This window comes from Elgaria multicarinata, chromosome 3 (assembly GCF_023053635.1).
Source record: "Elgaria multicarinata webbii isolate HBS135686 ecotype San Diego chromosome 3, rElgMul1.1.pri, whole genome shotgun sequence".
Classification (NCBI taxonomy): Eukaryota; Metazoa; Chordata; class Lepidosauria; order Squamata; family Anguidae; genus Elgaria; species Elgaria multicarinata.
The window spans coordinates 132,221,566-132,239,724 of NC_086173.1; the positions used below are offsets into that span (position 1 = coordinate 132,221,566).

At 39.0% G+C, this 18,159-nt stretch overlaps 1 protein-coding gene across 6 annotated transcripts in view; it reads left to right on the forward strand.

Moving 5' to 3' along the window:
* FOXP1 (forkhead box P1) overlaps window positions 1–18,159 on the forward strand; it is a 630,188-nt gene that overhangs the window by 71,781 nt on the left and 540,248 nt on the right. For all 6 annotated transcript variants that reach the window (XM_063122009.1, XM_063122004.1, XM_063122006.1 and 3 more), the window contains exon 3: window positions 11,007–11,130. The gene's annotated coding sequence lies outside the window, so the exon portion shown is untranslated. The remainder of the gene's footprint in view (window positions 1–11,006; window positions 11,131–18,159) is intronic.

Genomic DNA, 18,159 nt, shown 5'->3' on the forward strand with positions numbered 1-18,159 from the left:
CAGACACATTTGGGTTTGGTCCATGAACCACACTGCAAGCTCAGAAATGTACAGACTTTGACTGGAAATTGTGTCTGAGTCCATGTTCTGTTCAAAAGGAGTGAACTGGGTAAAACCCTGATCAAAAGTGAACTGAAACAAATTTCTCATACATCCCCTAGGCCCCATATAAGACAGCTTCCTATGTGGCAAGTGTTTGCCATCATCTGGGAACCTTTGGCCTTCTATATACTGGGGTGTGGGAGTAGCATTGTTCACTTTATTTCTGTGCATTACTCACGCCCAGACCAAATCTTCTATAATTGTTTTAATACCGTATCCACACAAAACTATCTAGCAAGTTCAATTTATATGTACAGTAGAGTATGTATATAACAATTAACTCAGCTCATGGCCTTGTAACCACAAATAGTCTTATCAGCAGCCCTTCAAAATCTGATGCTCTGCATGAAATGTGCCACTGACAGAAATTTAGGACTCTGCAAAAACTGTTGCAGTCAGTTTCCACACACATGAATTATGACTAGTTAAGCTGACTGTTCTGTGGTTTGTTGTGTCTGGTTTGGTCTTTACTTTTAAAGTTACAGTTGCATTTGGTGATTTGAACCTTATTTTCATAGTCTGGCTAAACCAGCTGGATCCCTGTGCACTGCAGAGGAACATAAAATGTTCAGCCTTTGAGTTAAAGTGATCAGTAGATAAGGAGACTCTTGTTACATCATGCACACTGTCTTGTGGGGTTACTTTAGTATATTCCATTTTATTTGATTGGACACTGAACAAGGCAAAGAAACACATTAATGGGGTGGGGTGAAGAAAACATTTTGGGAACAATCCAGATTGATTATATCAATGGAAATGTTGCCTTGACTTTAGTGAGAGGTGTAGTACACTCTATATGCATGTATGCGGTATCTTTTATTAACTCAATGAGAGCTCAAGAATAACTCCGGAATTAGATCAGTCTCTTCAAAATAACTTTCAGTACAGTTGTTAGTTGGGGTATAGAATGTTTATATACCTTAACATTATTCCTGCAATTCTAAGATGTTGACATTAGACATCTTATGCCAGGTGGCTGGAATGAGAAGTCCTGGGCAGGAACTACACTACTGCTTTATATTGGTTCATAATGATTTTGACAACTGTTTGAGCCCAGGACACATTCCATGCAACGTTTTCAAACAGTTTTCAATGTGTTATATCTCGCTTGGTGTAGATCAGGCCCTATTCTCTGCACTGATGTTCCAGGAATTAGTCACCACTATGCCTGATCTTTTGGTTTCATTGTAGATTATTTATTTATTTATTACATTTATTACATTTATTACATTTATTTATTTATTACATTTCTATACCGCCCAATAGCCGGAGCTCTCTGGGCGGTTCACAAAAAGATTAAGGCTGCAATCCTGTGCACACTTATCTGGGAATAAACTCCATTGCAAATATTGAAAACAATCATTGACTGATGACGCCTGTAATAATAATAATGATAATAATGAACATTTGTATAGCGCTTTCAAGTGTTCAAAGTACTACATATATATTCTCTAATTGTAATCCATATAACAATTCTGTAAAGTTGCTAGTCTGTTATTTTTGTCCCATATTGCAGGTCTTGGGGGTGGGCAAACATTGATGCAAAGAGAGAGAGAGCCTTGCCTAAAGCACCTAGAGCAAAAGCAGCAAAGGCATAATCATTGGACAACATGGTGTGAGGTCCTATTGAAGTGTGCTCCTTCTGGTTCTGCGAAACTGCACCAATCAGCTCATGGGGCTGGGCTGCCTTTTTAATTCTTTGCAAGGGAAGTTGTATAATTATTCAAACATTCCTTTTTTCTGCATTAGCTTGGTTTTTTTGGGGGGGGTGTTAATTTGCTAAATGTGAAGGATAAATAATTTAACCTGGTGAGGAATGATAAATCTGGATACCAGAGGAAGAAGACATAGATGATAAATGACTGGATTTTTCCCCAAGCAAGGTTGCATGAACAAAGCATGAAAACTGAGTTGGGAAAAGACTTGCCCTCCAGATGCATTATACATAGAAATTTGTAACCAAATGGCTGTGAATGTTACCTCTATTGCCAGTATGTAGGAATTGTATCTCGTTAAATACTTCCTTCTGTGTACTTCTTGTTTGTACTGGCAACAGTGAAAATCACATGGGAGGTAGAAGTGCTCTTTGGCTGACTTTCCTGGGAGATAAAGAAAACCACAGGGATGTGGCATGCTTGCGCTGTATGCCGGGAATGCTGAACGTTCAGGAGGTTAGCCTTTGGTGGCAGTGCTGTTGTCATTGGTTCTAAAGGGAACCTGACAAGTGACTGAGATGGGTTCACAATAAAGATTAAAAGGATAAGAAATTGAAAACCTGCTACAAAAGGTTTTGCTGTAACAATAAAAAAGAGGGATCTTGAAGGGATGACTAAAATGTTTCTTGGCCATAAAGGTAATGTGTTTATACGTTCCAAAACGGCATTTACTTGTTTGGAAAGATATTTTGACTGACTAAGATGAGTATCTGAGGACCCATTTTTGTACCACCAAATCAATCCATTCACACATCCATTTCTTTTTGACTGCCTTCTCCCAAAGAACCTTTATAATAGTCTCCTTTGCTGCAAAAATGCCTTCAGTCCAAGGTATTAAAGTAGTTCATATATATAGTTTAAATCCATGACTATTTCTATGAAATACTGTGCCCCGCCTTTTTTTTTTTTAAGGTATACATATATGAGATATCTCAGGCCTCACTACTAAAGAGGACTGAATACCCACGTCTGGACATTTACTGCAGAGGGGTTTATCCAATTCCTCTGGAAAAGTCCTTTATAAGTGAGGTTGCTTATCTAGAATTCATGGGAATGTTCCACATTTTTATAAAGTATTCACTGATCAAGGTTTTGTCAATGAGCCAAGCCCAAAAACATCCAATTTTGGTCCCAGTTCTTAACTCTGTGGAATCTTGTTGTTGTGCGCCATTATTCACACTTGTATATACACATATAATGAGGATCTAAGAAGCCCATAACCAGAGGTTTGGTATTTATGCACTATATTTGTACCTAAGTGGGAACTACCTGCCTCCATAATTAGCTAAGTCCAAAAACGTACTTTATTATTATTTTACTGATTTTTGTTCTCAAAACACAGGCATTTACATTTATTATGGAGGAGAAAATTGGTTTGATAATGTGCCCTGAGCACATTGACCAGTTTATCTGTTCTAATAGGGCTAATGTAGGAAATAGAAAATGATAAAAATTGGGGAAATTAATGTTAACCAATTAAGAAGAGGAAGGTGGCACTGTGAAAATGGCAGAGCAGGGGATTGGAAAGTTATATGACCAAGGAAGCTCTGGTGGTAGTGACACTGGTGGACTGTGGAGGTGAAAATGGGCAAACTTAGAACAAAAAAGAAATAGAGTAGGAGTGACTAAAATTAGCTGACTCCAGAGTGAAAGGAATCCAAGAATCAGTAACTGGTTAAAGAACAGAAAGCAGAGAGTAGGAATAAATGGTCAATTCTCCTGATGGAGGGAAATAAATAGTGGGGTCCCACAGGGATCAGTATTGGGACCAATTCTCTTCAACTTGTTTATAAATGATCTGGAATTAGGAGTGAGCAGTGAAGTGGCCAAGTGCTGACGACACCAAATTATTTAAGGTGTTAAAACACTAAGGAATTGTGAAGAGCTCCAAAGGGATCTCCAAGCTGGAAGAGTGGGCATCCAAATGGCAGATGTGGTTCAATGTAAGCAAGTGTAAGGTGATGCACGCTGGGGCAAAAAAAACTAACTTCAAGTATAACCTAATGGGATCTGAGCTGGCGGTGACCGAACAAGAAAGGGATCTTGGGATTGTGGTGGACAGCTTGATGAAAATGTCCACCCAGTGTGCAGCCGCTGTAAAGAAGGCAAACTCCTTGTTAGGTATTATTAGAAAAGGAATTGAGAATAAAACGGCCAGTATCATACTGCCCTTATACAAGTCTATGGTGCGACCACACTTAGAATACTGTGTACAGTTTTGGTCACCACACCTAAAAAAGGATATTATAGAGCTGAAAAAAGTGCAGAAAAGGGCAGCTAAAACGATTAAGGGGCTGGAGAATCTCCCCTATGAGGGAAGGTTACATCAACTGGGATTGTTTAGCTGGAAGAAAGGAGGCTAAGCGTACAAAATTATGCATGGTGTGGAGAATGGGGTTAGGGAGATATTTTTCTCCCATAATGCTAGAACCCAGAGTCATCCCATGAAGCTGATTGGTTGGAGATTCAGGGAAGATAAAAGGAAGTACTTCTTCACACAACACATAATTAAACTATAGGATTAGATACAAAAAGCTGTAGTGATGACCACCAATTTGGATGGCTTTAAAAGGGGGTAGGATAAATTTCTAGTGGGGAAGGCTATTAATGGCTACTAGTATATACTAGCCTGTATATACTAATTGCTGGGGAACATGGGTGGGAGGGTGCTGTTGCAATGTGTCCTGCTTGTGGGACCCTAGTCAACAGCTGGGTGGCCACTATGTGAACAGAGTGCTGATCTAAATGGATCCTTGCTCTGATGCAGCATGGCTGTTGTTATGTTCTTAATATCACATCTTAGTTGATTGTCAAGAATTTGAAAGATTCTGTGGGCAGAGACTACCTCTGGGTTTCTCAGTTTTAGGTGCAAATTAAAAAATGGAGTAGTGGTCTCTAGCTCCTTATGTCATTATTAAGTATGAAATTAGCAAGAAAGAGCCAGAAGAATGGCTTTGATAATTTAGTACCTGCAGCAACAGTTCAGAGACCAAACAAAGACTAAGTCATTATTAGTCAATAGAAGTCATTGTAAGTCATCTGATCCTTGAGCCAGCACAATAAATGGAGAGCCATGCCGAGGGGCTTCTTCTTTAGAATTTTCAATAGAATTCAGAAATTGGACATTCAGTTTGAGACTTTTTGGTAGCTGGTTCCCAATGCTCAGTGCTTCTTGCAGGACCAGTTCCACCTTTGGAATTAGAGCCAGCATTTCACACATAGTCAAAATTCTCAGAGTTGGGACTTCCTCAGAGCAGAAACACAGCAATGTGAGAGATGCCCAACATGAAAGAATGAACATTGAGTGCTTGAATCCTAAGGCACCTGTGGGTTTGAAACAAAGGGAATGAAGAGCTCAATCATTCGCTCAGAGGGTGAAGTGAATATGGGTTAAAAGAAAAGGAATAGTTTACTTATAGCAACTGAATAGATGGCTCGATGTTTCCTTGCCACTTGTTCAGTTTTTAATCTAGCTGGTTATACAGAGTGCTGTAGCATAATATTTAAGGGGAAAGTGTCATCAAGGGGACTCAAGTTAATGCTTGAAATGACTGCTCTGTCTGGGAGGTGGGGACATTTCAGGATTGGACCCTTGGTTAACCAGGTGCATGGCAACCTGTCAGGAATGTGCATGTTTTCCCTGGTTACAGGGAGAAACCTTTAATTGAATCAAAGAAGAAGCAAGTATTTTTTTTTATGGATCCTGTGCCTCTACTATAGTTCTAGAGTTTTATCAGCTTTGCTGGCAGCTTTTCAGATGTGCCTTCTGGAATAAAATGGTTTCTTGAGCCAAGGTATCAGGCAATTAAATCTATAGCATGCAATACACATGTCAGAATGCCAGCATATCTGAAGATCCTTTGTAACACCCCACCTAGACTTACAGAAACTAGCATGTTGCCTTAACTCAGAAAAGAAGATGTATGTTTAGGGACTATAAGGTGAATGATTTTTTTAACTTTTTACCCTTTGTAAAATAAATTTCTGGGTATTATTGGATTGTACGAATTCAAATATTTAAATAATAATTTTCTAATTTAAACAAAAATGTAGATGCTTTGCCTATAGAAAGTCCTAAATGCTAGATTGAATACCTGACCTAGCATCTCTAGTGTAAAGGACCTCAGGAATCAAAGCAAAGAAAGACTTTTTCATAAGACCATGAAGAGTTGCTGCTAGTCAAAACCTCTTCTACCATGAAAATCCACAGAATGGTGTATTTTCATTACTACATACATACGTCCACATTGAGAATTGTTACCCTTTTAGTATGGATGACTGTCAGTAAGTGAGAAATAACCTTGATCTGTCTTATGCAGACAAAAGAATAGCTGGTCTGTTTTTAGTGCCCCCTACAGGTCTGGAGCTAGTGGTGTGGTATTGCCTCCAATTCAATTTGGGATGCGTTAGGCCCAGGCCAAACCGCTTCGGATCTGGATCTAAAACAAGATCTGGACACCCGAAGTGAGTAAAATGCTGCGGGTTTCTGGGTACCCACCATGCAGCTGCTTCGTGGGTGCCCAAGAACGCCAGACACGAGGCCAACCAGGAGTCCTTTGGATTCCCCCTCCTCCTCGACCCCACTTGCCCCCAAAACCAAGAGCCGCTTTCCCTGCCTGCCTGTTGGACTTACCTGAGCCATCCTGCAGCTTCATGTCCTCAATGAGAGCCACCATTTTAAAGGAAGATGCGGTCTCTGAAGTTTCCTACATCTAAGGTCACAAACTAAGGTGGATGTAAACAGCCATTTCGATAGTTTGCAACCTTAGATGTGTAGGAAACTGCAGAGCGCTGATCTTCATTTATAATGGCAGCTCTCATTGAGGATGTGTGGCTGCAGGATGGCGCAAATAAGCCCTGCAGGCAGGTGGGGGCACTTTGAGGCGTTTCAGGCTCAATCCACTCCAGGCCACCTTGGCCCAATCTGCCACTGATTTGGATAAAAGGCCGAATAGGCCTGCTTCAATTCAGATTCAGAATTTAGCCCTGAGGTGGTGCACAGCCCTAGATCTATGGATCTTTAACTATAATGTGTAAAGAAGTTGATCATCAAAGGAACAGTTGTGTTGTCTATGTGAAATGACAAAACAGGCTCAACCAGTTACTAATTTAGAGTTGCCTTATTAAAGGCAATAAAAAGCACAAACATCATTACAAGTATTAGTGGGGTTTTTGTTTTGTTTTAATTACATTGACTCTCTGACTTCAGGTTGCAAAGGCTTGCCATATCTAAGACTCAATGCTTCCATACCTAAAATACTTATTCATGTGTATTCCCTATTAAAATTAGGGGTTTAAGAGTAGGTATAGTCAGGACTGTAGCATCATGTTCTATACCATCCCGCCACCCCCAATACTATGTGAAGTAAGTAATGAATCCAATGTTGAATGGTACTTTAAATCTCAGAACTAATAAAAAAAATGCTCACAACACAAAGGGGAAAATAAAATGATACATATTTAATGATATATTCAAAAAAGGAATGTTCAGAAAAGCCAAACCAAATTAAAATAAACAGTGTACATCAGGTTGTGCTGTAATCACACACAACAACGCAGAGGAAGAAAATATGCAGATGACCATGTGGTAGAATGGTCTGCCTGCCACTGGAAAACTTTTGAAAATGAAGAAGAGTGTAGAATGTTTTGTTGTTTTCAGTCTTTCTTATTATTTTAATCATAATCAATAAAAAAAAGTTCTGTTCCGCTGTTCTGTTTCTGCTTTTTGGGAAGTTCTTTTGGATTTTAATACGGACTAGAGAAAGAAAATGCCTTGCTTCCAAAGGAAGTGAAAAAATTAGAGAATATAGACAAAGTTCTGAATACTCAAAGAATCATTACTTCGTCACTCTCCCCCCCTCCCCACTTTCAGTGTTTGTATAGCTTAGGCAATTTTTACTTGTAAGGCAGGCTTCCCCAATTTGTTTTTAGTTTTTAGTATCAGTCTGTTAGCTAAATCCTAAAGTTTAAGTAGAAAAGAGATTTTCATGTTTTAATGGCTCCCTTTTTTCCATTTTTTGAGGGGGATGTCTTTGTTTGGGATGGAGTTGCTTTCTGCGAATAATATAGTTATCTAGGATTTTCTATTGAATATATTGCTCATTGAAAATAAAAGTGAGAATTAACTAATATTAAGTATGAAATAATAATAGCAAAAATATTTTAGGCTACGATTCTGTACTTGGAAGTAATCCCCATTGGATTTAATGGGAGTTATGTCTGAGTAGATATGAATAGCATTGCACTGCAAATGGTACTTTAAAAGCTATTTGAAATAGAGAAGTGTTACTCTGGTAAGTACAGCCTGTTCTGGGCCAGTGTCATGCAGATACCTCTTAGTGAAGTGTTCGATAAACTTTGACAGTCACCTCTGGTAAATTTGTAGTGGTTAACAAGGGTTGATTGAAAAGCTACTTAGTGTTTGTCAAAGACCACAAATCTCCCTCTGTACAGCCTGCTGGAATGGCTACTGGTGGTGACAGTAAGGGGGGGATTTAATCTACTCTACTTTTTATCCATGGGAGGGAGTTGTTAAAAAAAGAAAAAGTCTTCAAAGTATGAGCTATAGCCACTTCCTCAAGGACTCTTCATGTGTCTGATCTAATACTGAGGGCCGGTCCCTCTCTTAACCTCCGGGCAGTACATGACTACAGACACTGCATAAATGGTACAAGCACAAGTCATCTTTTTGACATACTAGCCTTGTAAGTGAAGAGAGTGCCCTCTCATTCTGTCTTTGCCCAATACTATCTCTACTTTCTGTTTCTTAGGCCTTAGCTAGACCTAAGCTTTATCCCAGGATCGTCCCGGGGTCATCCCTGTTCATGTAAATGACACACAGGGGATCGCGGGAGCAGGCAGGGATGACCCCGGGACGATCCCGGGATAAACCTTAGGTCTAGCTAAGGCCTGAGATGAAAAATAAAATACATTTTAGGTGGCTAACATGGAGATCCTGAAAGAAGGGAGAAAAATATATTATTCTACTTTATACAATAGCTGCACAACATAATCAGAGTCCCACTACCTTACGGGACACAAAAATAACAAGTGTTTTTTAGATCCTTGGCTTGGTTTACTTTCAATTCCAAGCTTTTATTTTTGAAATAGTTTCAGGTTATTCCAGTAGGACCTAGTTGATATAAACCACTTTTACCTCTTCTTTATTTCCAAGAAATTATTGTGTCAGATTCCAGTAAGCAATAGGCAGCAAGGTACCGAGAAGACTAAGCTGCATATCAGTCATTCGCAACTCCTCCAAAACCAACATTCATATTCATTGATCAAAAGACAGTGTTACTAATTACATGAGCATTGACTAAAATTAATTTTAGTGTCATTTAATTTTGTGTGTGCTTTAAATGCCTAATAAGTAATATTTCACTTATTCCCAAAGAAATTTTGTGGAAAGGGCAAGTTTTGAAATGTAAGTCATACTGTATTGTTTTGTTTTGTTGCCTGGTGGTAGGACTGTTTTGTAAACAACCTGATGCATTGGCCCTGGGGACCTTGCAGCTGCTCCATTCGGGTTCCCTGTAGACATTTTGACAAAGTGGGGATTGTGGAAGAAGGAAAGTAAACAAGAAAATAGAGTATATTTGATCATCTCCTAACCTGTTTGAATGTGTCAGTTGTTTTTGAGGACTGATTCCCAGACAAACACTTAAATATGATTTGGGGTTCCACCTGCTCCATGTAGTCTGTTGTTGTTTTAAACAGGCTTTCAGAATTAACGAGCTGGATATTATGCATCAAGTATGCATGCATACTTTTTATATGTAAACTAGGAAGTGTGATGGTATCATTTTACCCCAATGGTATACAGGTTAGTAATACTATATTTCCAGCCCCTTTGAGAAAAGACTGTCTAATTTGATTAGTTTGATTGTCCCTTAAACTTGTTTTTGTTTCAGCATGTGCGTGTATAACTTTCCCCTTAGGCTGCAAACTGATTTTGGAGTGGAGATGCATCATTTTACACTCATATCGGAAACAGCATTGCAATCTAACCTGTTATCTGCACCTGTCCATGAGATGCCCCTGTTTATAATCTATTAAATCTGTAGTAGTGATAAATACTAAAGAACAATCGAGCATAAACTGTTTTATTTCCACCTTCAATTATAATTTGGCAATACAATTCCTTTTATTAAAAATCAGCACGTTCTGATTTTATGGTCTATGGAAAATGTGGGCTTGTTCTGGGTTCAGATCTCTCCGTAGACATAGATTTGCTAAGAATCTCTTTATAAGTCATTTCTCAGCTCTGGTCATACCAATGTAAAATTGGTGCAAAAGTGACACAGAGTTGGAAGGAGCCAATGGATTATACCATCCAACTGCCTGCCCTACAAAAGGGTTTAAAAAGTAGCTTGCTTCAAGCCTAAAACAACAGTTTAGTACAGGAGTCTCTGTAGCAATCAGAACATATTAGTTAGTCACACTTAGGCTCCATTGAAATCAGTAGAAGTTAGGTTTGTCATTACTGACTTTCCACATTGATTGCAATGCTACCTATGTGTGTGACTAACTTAGGCCTTTGCTAGACCGGGCTTTATCACGGGGAGAACACCGGGATTGTCCCTGTGCGTCCACATGACGCACAGGCCCCCTCCCCGAGATAGAGCCCTCCCCTTTGGGCCCGCTTTTTCCGCAGTCTCGGGCTGAGTCCGAGACCACGGAACGTGTGGCCCGTTTCTGCAGTTTGACCCAGCTCCACGCGATTACTTGCAGAGAGCCAGGAGCTACGCTCATCGGGGTTAGGGTGGAGGGAGCAGGGGAACTAAATTAAATTTTTTAAAAACTTTAACTTCAGCGCACCAGTATTCGTGCACTCCGTCTTCTTTAAAAATAAAAAAAATGGCGGTTGCAATGCCTCTCTTCCTGAGGTCATAGTGCCTCACGTGTAAACGGAGGAGGGATCTCACATTAATCACAACACGAGATCTTCCCTCCTCCATCATGGAACAAAAGGTAGGTATAGCTAAGGCCTTAGTTTGAGTGTAGCCAATTGAAATGAGGATGCATTTTGTAAATATTTTAGGTGTTGGTTCTATTTATAACAAAAACATTTGATGGTTACTATAAAATTATACTACAATCATGTTTTCCCCATCTCTGTAAATGAAACTTATTACCTTACTGTGAAGGGGACCAATGCTCATTATGCAGAGGTTTTTCTTGTTTCAGCATTCTGCGGACTGTTTATCTGAGTGAATCCTTCTTGTGAATATGCTGGAGATGAAAAGGAGTAAATCCCTTGCAAGACTTTCCCAGCCAGAATGAGAATACATAATGTACACAACTAAAACGGGTGAGTCAATGATGCAATATATGTTTAAAACAAATATTGTAAACCTTATAAATAACCCCCAACTTGTTTTCTTCACTTTATTTTGCCAAACATCTAGAATATTGTTGGTGTTACATAAATGAGGGGTGGGTAGAAGGTAGAACAGAATCTACTGGAAGATTTCTGAGTGATTTGCAGGGGGAAGGGTTTCTGAGTAGTAGTTTAACAATAACAACAAGAAAACGATGTTTCCCTTCTAAATTACGTTCCTGAAATGAAGAAATTTTAGGGTAGCCAGTAGTAGACTTTAGTGGGAAAGAACTATGAGCTCAGCTCAGTTCTCTTACTAAAAACAAATTGCTACACTCAGAATCGGCTCAGAGACACCCTATTCTTTAATTCAAAGTGTATATATTTTATACCTAGCTCTGGTTGGTGAATTTTGGGGTTCTAGTAAATAAATAAATATTTATTTGTAAGTAACATTTTTACTCCAATCTTTAACACACACACACACGGCAAAAAAGACTCCTCAAGCAGCTTACAAATACCAGTGTTAAGATTATTCCTGCCCTCAGGCTGAGGGCCAAAACAAGAAATTTCCCCCATATTTTACTCTAGAGTAGATACAGGGACCTCCAAACCAGATTGGGACCCTAGTGTAGGATATAGGGAGCTTTCACCCTTCCCTCTTGCTGTGGACCTGAACCAGATTGGGAATCCTGTGTCTGAAATTTTTATTACAAGATAGTGATCCATAAAGCAAATAGATCACTGTTTTGTAATTTCAAGCATGAGAGGTAAAGGTTAACATACACCCCTACTCCCCACACTGGGGTCCTGATCCAGATCAGGGCCCCTGGGCTTACTCTAGAGTAAAAAAGAAACATAGCTACTTCCATTTCATTTTATTATCAGTAATTACAAAAGAGGATGGGTGTGTGTCTGTCAGCGCCATAACTTTTAAGATCATTAAGCCTGGATACCTCAGTCTTGGCAAGCATACTAAGGAGACTCTTAAGGGTGTACAATGTGTTGTAACACATTAATTTTAATTAATTTTAATGTGTATGAAGCCTATAGACCCATCTTTAGTCACTTAGTATATAGTTTTGCAGTCATTTTTACAGTTTGAAACCAGGGGAGAATGGTCCAGGAGACAGAGTGTTATGGCTGCCCCTTCCACTTTCTGTGGGGCATTGCTCCTAGGGGAGTAGAGTGGACAGACCTCACCCTGAGGGGGCTATAGAGTGGCATCATTGCACGGGCTGTGCCAAGGGGTAACAGAAGCTGTGGCTTCACTCAGATGAGGCAGGCAAATGTGTCCAACTCAGACAGTTGCATAACTTTGCTTGAAGGCTTTGCTGGATCAAACTATTCAAAGTCGTCTGTTCACTAGTACGTTTGTGAGTGCTGCTTCAAATAAAAATGCTTTCGTAATGAAAATGTGCGGTTAACATAGAAAAAATGAATGTTTTACTGAGTCAGATCTCAGTAAAGCTGTGCAAGCATTGCTTATTATAGTAATTGAAAGTTATATACAGAAGATATATAACTATATATATTTGGAGTCCTAAAATAGACAGAGACATAGAATAATAATTGTTTCAATAATCTGTCCCATTGACAAACTGGTGTCACAGATATACAGAGGAATTGCCTTGTTTTGGGTACTCTTGTCCCATTATCACTCAACTGTATTGTCCCATGCAGACGTAGTACTGCCTGATCACCTAACCAGGAACTCCTCACCCACCCACCAACATCCCCATGAGTTCACATACTCTTATACCATTTTGTAACCTGGCTGGCAAGTCGTCCTAGATGATACAGTGAAACCTGCATTTACTAATTTAGTTGCAAAGTAATTTTATTATTCACATTGCAATTATTTTGGCTAACTTTTCTAATTATTAACATTTAGCAATGAAAGAAATTCAAATATTCCTTAGTCAGAAGTTTGAAAATAGAGCTCAGTTTTTGGTTTTAAGTTTAAAAAAGGAGAAAGAATTTGTTTAAAATTCATTGGAGGTAATTCATTCATTCATTCAAAAAGTAACTTTGCATTACTGGCATGTAGTTAATAACTTTCTGCTTATTTCAAACCCATATCCATTCAGAGATTATTTGAAACTCCTAACATTAATGCATATTTTAAAGTGGATACACTTTTATTTTCCAGGGAATGTATATTTACTATACCATTACGTCTTATGTAATGTACAGTTGAATAAATCCATATACCTAATTCATGAGAGTTTTTCTTGTATCTTTATGTGTAGATTATCATTTTGACACAGATGATCAGGACCTGTAGTAAAACCTAGTGAAATGTAAGAAAAGCTTAGCAATCCAATACATACAATCTGATTCAGTGAGAGAGATCTGCATGTCTGTCCCTCTGATCTCAAAATTGATGGAATCACTGGTCATGTGTTCAGCAGAATGAAGAAGGGTCCTTGCAGGCAGTGTGAGCATACGCCCACTGCTATGGAAGAATTTGTTCTAGAAAGGGCTTGGTAAATTTAGCACTGGTGCTAAGGAAACTGTTTATTCCCAATTTTAATGCAGATTCATACACTGTTTTTATAGTAACATGGGATATGCTTTCCTTGTATGTCTCTATATTTGTATATGTTCCATTAATACCCAAATAATAGGAAACCACCATGATATTACTGTGCAGAATACCTGAAAAGCCCTGGGTGTTACTAAGATACACAGGCAACATGAAAAAAATCTGCATAGCACTATTGAAGGGGTATGAAAGGGCATCTTTCAAGGCAATTACATGGGCCTGCCCTTGAAGACGACTTGAAAGTTGCAGCTAGTGCAAAATGCAGCAGCTAGACTGCTCACAGAAATATCCTATAAAAGAATTGCATTGGCTGCCTGTATGCTTCCGGTCAGCATTCAAGGTGTTGGCAATGACATTCAAAGCCCTAAACAGCTTGGGACCTTGGTATTTGAGGGAATGCCTCTCTCTATATATCTGCCTGCCTGAGATTTGAGATCTGTTGGAGCCCTCCTTTGTGTCCAACCAATGCGATACATACATTATGGTGGGACATGGGAGAGAACTTTCTCTGTTGTGGCACCCTGGTTGTGGAATAACCTTCCCTTGGAGGCCCAACTGGCACCGACACTGGCTTTATTTCAGCACCAAGTTAAAACATGGCTCTTTATCAACGCCTTTGAGGGCTAAATTCTCCATGATCACACATAGTTTAAATTGTTTTTATTGCTTTTAAAAAATTCTACTGGTTTTAATTTGTTAACAATTTAATACTTTTTAACTGTCAATGTTAGGTTTACATAGTTCTGATTTTCTCTGTATGCTGCCCTGAGATCCCAGTGATATAGGGTGGGATACAATTGTTTTAATAAATAAATAAATACATAAATAAATAAACCCCAGCAGTCCCCATTTTCCCCTGGCCTTATCCTGCACCTGTGTCTGTCCAAAAGTGGTGATAATAGTATCCCCAGAGCAGTCTGTACAGTTGAGACAGCAGAAGTGTGTTTTAATCACACAAAAACATACTTGTTTTGTTCTGTTTCCCACAGTTTGGTTTACAATGTAAGTATTAAATCAAGAGCAAAGAAAATTGCCCTCATTTTAATATTTGTTAAGCATGCATACATATGGGGATATCTTTATTTCATTTCATTTCCGTACTGCCCAATACCTGAAGCTCTCTGGGCGGTTCACAAAAATTAAAAATTAAAATACAGCGTGAAGTATAAAATATGGAAACTTGAACCTCAATATAAAACCACAATATAAAAGTACAACCAGAATAAAAGCGTGAAGCAATGCAGAAATTTAAAATCCAGATTTAAAACACAGATTTAAGAGAGCAGAGTTAAAAGACTAGGATGGTAAAATGCTAAAATACTGGGAAAATAAAAAGGTTCCCACCTGGCGCTGGAAAGTGTACAACGTAAGTGCCAGGCGAACCTCTTTAGGGTGCTCATTCCACAGCTGGGGTGCCACAGCAGAAAAGTCCCTAATTTCCTTTACCAGGGGCTCATGGAGAAGGACCCCCTGAAGATGATCATAGGGTCCGGGCAGGTATAAGGGAGGAGTCGATCCTTCAGATAACTGGGCCCAAGTTCTTCAGGGCTTTTAATATTAATATGAGCACTTTGAATCAGGCCCAAATATGGAGTGGCAGATCAGTGTTTTCACTGCAAGGCCTGAGGACTACTGCCAGCTCCCTATCACTTTAGGTGTTTTGCTCTGCCTCTCATTCACTCACTACTTCTCTTTTTCAATAGCTGCACACTCTCAGCAGGGGCTCTCTAGTTTTGGTTTTTTGGTTCCTTTAGCAGTGGGCTGGATGCTGTTATCTGAGCTACCAGAGGACTTCAGGGGTGGGGGAGTCAGGAGACCTACAACTTGTTCGCTATAATATGGCTGAGGCACGGCTTGAGGAGAAGAATGCAAAAGCAAGCAGCCAATTAGCTGTGGTGGAGGAGGAGCCCAAGAGACAAAGAGAAATGTAACTGGATAACTGCAGTGATGCACTGCGCACCTGCAGGAGATGGAGGAGGGAACTGAATGTGTGAGCAAGACAGCAAGCAATGTGGAGTTGCACTGGCAATGGTCTCAGCAGTATTGCTTGGAGCCAAAGTGGTGAAAAAGAGGGGGAATTACTGCTTTAGACAGACTAGAAATAACCCTAATAATAATGCTTGTTTCTGAAACAGAACAGGTCAGTGTAGCTCACAGAAAGGAGCTCCACTGACATGTCCTGATGAAATTAGCATTTTAGCTCATTTCCAGGGTTAATTTCAGAGATGCAAAAGCCTCATGGAACCAGCGGAAGTGGAGCGACTCTGTTGGATACTGTCCAGAAACGGAATATAGCGACTTACTTCTGGATCCAGCTCCAGAATGCAAATTCTGTTCACTTCTTGCTGGTACTGGAAGTCAGCCGGTACTCTACTGCTACTTCATACAGCATACTGTTAGGAATTCAAGTTAACTGTATTCTTTTCTTCATCTTCATCATCATCACCATCATAAAACTTTATTCCAGAAGGAGGGGGATGCAATTTTAACACTATAATATATATACCACCTAATGTATTTTATAAGCCTAGTGTGCTTGATCCTAGCTATTTTGGTTTTCTTACTAACACAATGAACCAAATATTGGGGGAAAATACTGATCTTAGCTGCCATCATAAAGAACAGCTAGATTCATAAACAGTTATGGATGTTGGCAGCTGCCTATCATACTGAATAAAGTCCTGTATAGCACATGAAGACAGTGTCAACTTACATTTTATCTCTGAAGTAGTTTCAAAGCGTTTATTTGCTTTCTCTTGAGTCCTTAACCTAATTCAAGTAACATAATTGGCTGAATATTTTTCCACATAACTAATTGGCTAGTTGCCAGTGTGGAAACCATTGTCTGACTTGATGATGATCAGAAATTAACATGACATTTGCGTGGTGGTAATGGAATATATTAGTAATGTAATTCTTGACTGTAAGAAAGAGTCCATCATCTCTCCTAACCTATGATCAGCAGGATGGGCTGAAAGAATGATGAAATGTTCCCAGCAGGCAGTTCCCAGCAGTGGCTAGCCAATCGCTATGTCAAATTTTGTTTTAAATTCTTCAGACAAAGCTGTAATGCTTACCAATTAATTACCACAAATGTCAATTAAAAATCTACCAAATAATGCAGCAAGATTAAATTTCAATTAAAAGAATTACATTTAACAAGAGGGATATAACATTATTTTAATGAATTCTGCTGAAGGTGACAGATTATATAGCTAGGTTTGTGCACTGTAGGTGGATCTGGCTTCACTGGGCAGTGTGAACTGTGTATCTTCATACATATATTAATTGTGAGAATTATTTCCACCACAGTCATGTCCTTAAGGAGCTAGGAGCCCCAAAATATCACATATCATCAAACAAAAGAAGCCTTCTGTAGTGTTTCAGCATTTATATCTTCATACTAAATTTATTTATTTATTTATTTAAAAGTAGCAGCATTAGTGAAATCGGACAGTTGACTTAATGAATTATGGGGGAAGCTATTATAATTAATTATTGTCTCTTCATTCATTTTGCTCACTTCCTCATTCATCTCCCAAAGTAACCAATTATTTTACATTTGTTCTGTAATGCTCGGAATTGTGCTATATGAAGGGTAGGCAAAATAAGGACTACAAGTCATGTCCATCCCAGATGGTTTTTTGCCAGCCTGTGTAGCCCCCATGATGTTTTTGTTGGTAATTTACCTGCACTCTGTTAATTACACAGGGAATTGCTGACCCTTTATATAGAACAATTTTTCAACAGAAAGGTTGTGGTGGACTTGACATAGTTGGCTCTGGTATAGTACACAGCATAGTTTGAAATAATCTACAACTGGTGATCCAGGTATACCTTACAGATGGCCCAGTTCAGCTAGAGGACTACCTGTATACTGGACAGATCAGCTACTACATCATGTCCTCTTATGCAGTGCCTGTATAATGGACCTAGCTGTAAAATTGTACCAATGGAAAGGGTAGATCATGGGAATGTTTTGGGGGAAATTTTGCTGGCTCTATTTGGGTGTAATTCACAGTTAGTTTTTCCATATGAATATTGTCTGAGAATGGTATTGGCTTTTTACAGAGAAGAAAAGAACATGTGCCCTGTGTTCAGAATGCTTAAATTAGCTATCTTTGTAACCTATTAACAAGGCAACTCTTATTTTGATATTTGTATTTCTGACTTCATGTGTTCCTGTCCATTGTTAAAACAATGTTCATCTTCATATTAGCAAGTATTTTGGACTCTGGAACAATATTTGATCTTCACTGCTACATGAGGCTTTTGGGTAGGGGTAGAGGAAGGAGCAGGTTTTTTTAATGTTGCTATAAATAGCTGAGAAATCATCTTTGCATCTTTTTTTTAAAATAGATTCCTTTAAATATTGGGTGTATCGTTTCAGTTACAGAATTTTTAATCATGGGGCAGTATCTAATGCTACTCCTGCACTAGCAGGACATATTGCTAGAGCAAAGGGAAGCTAC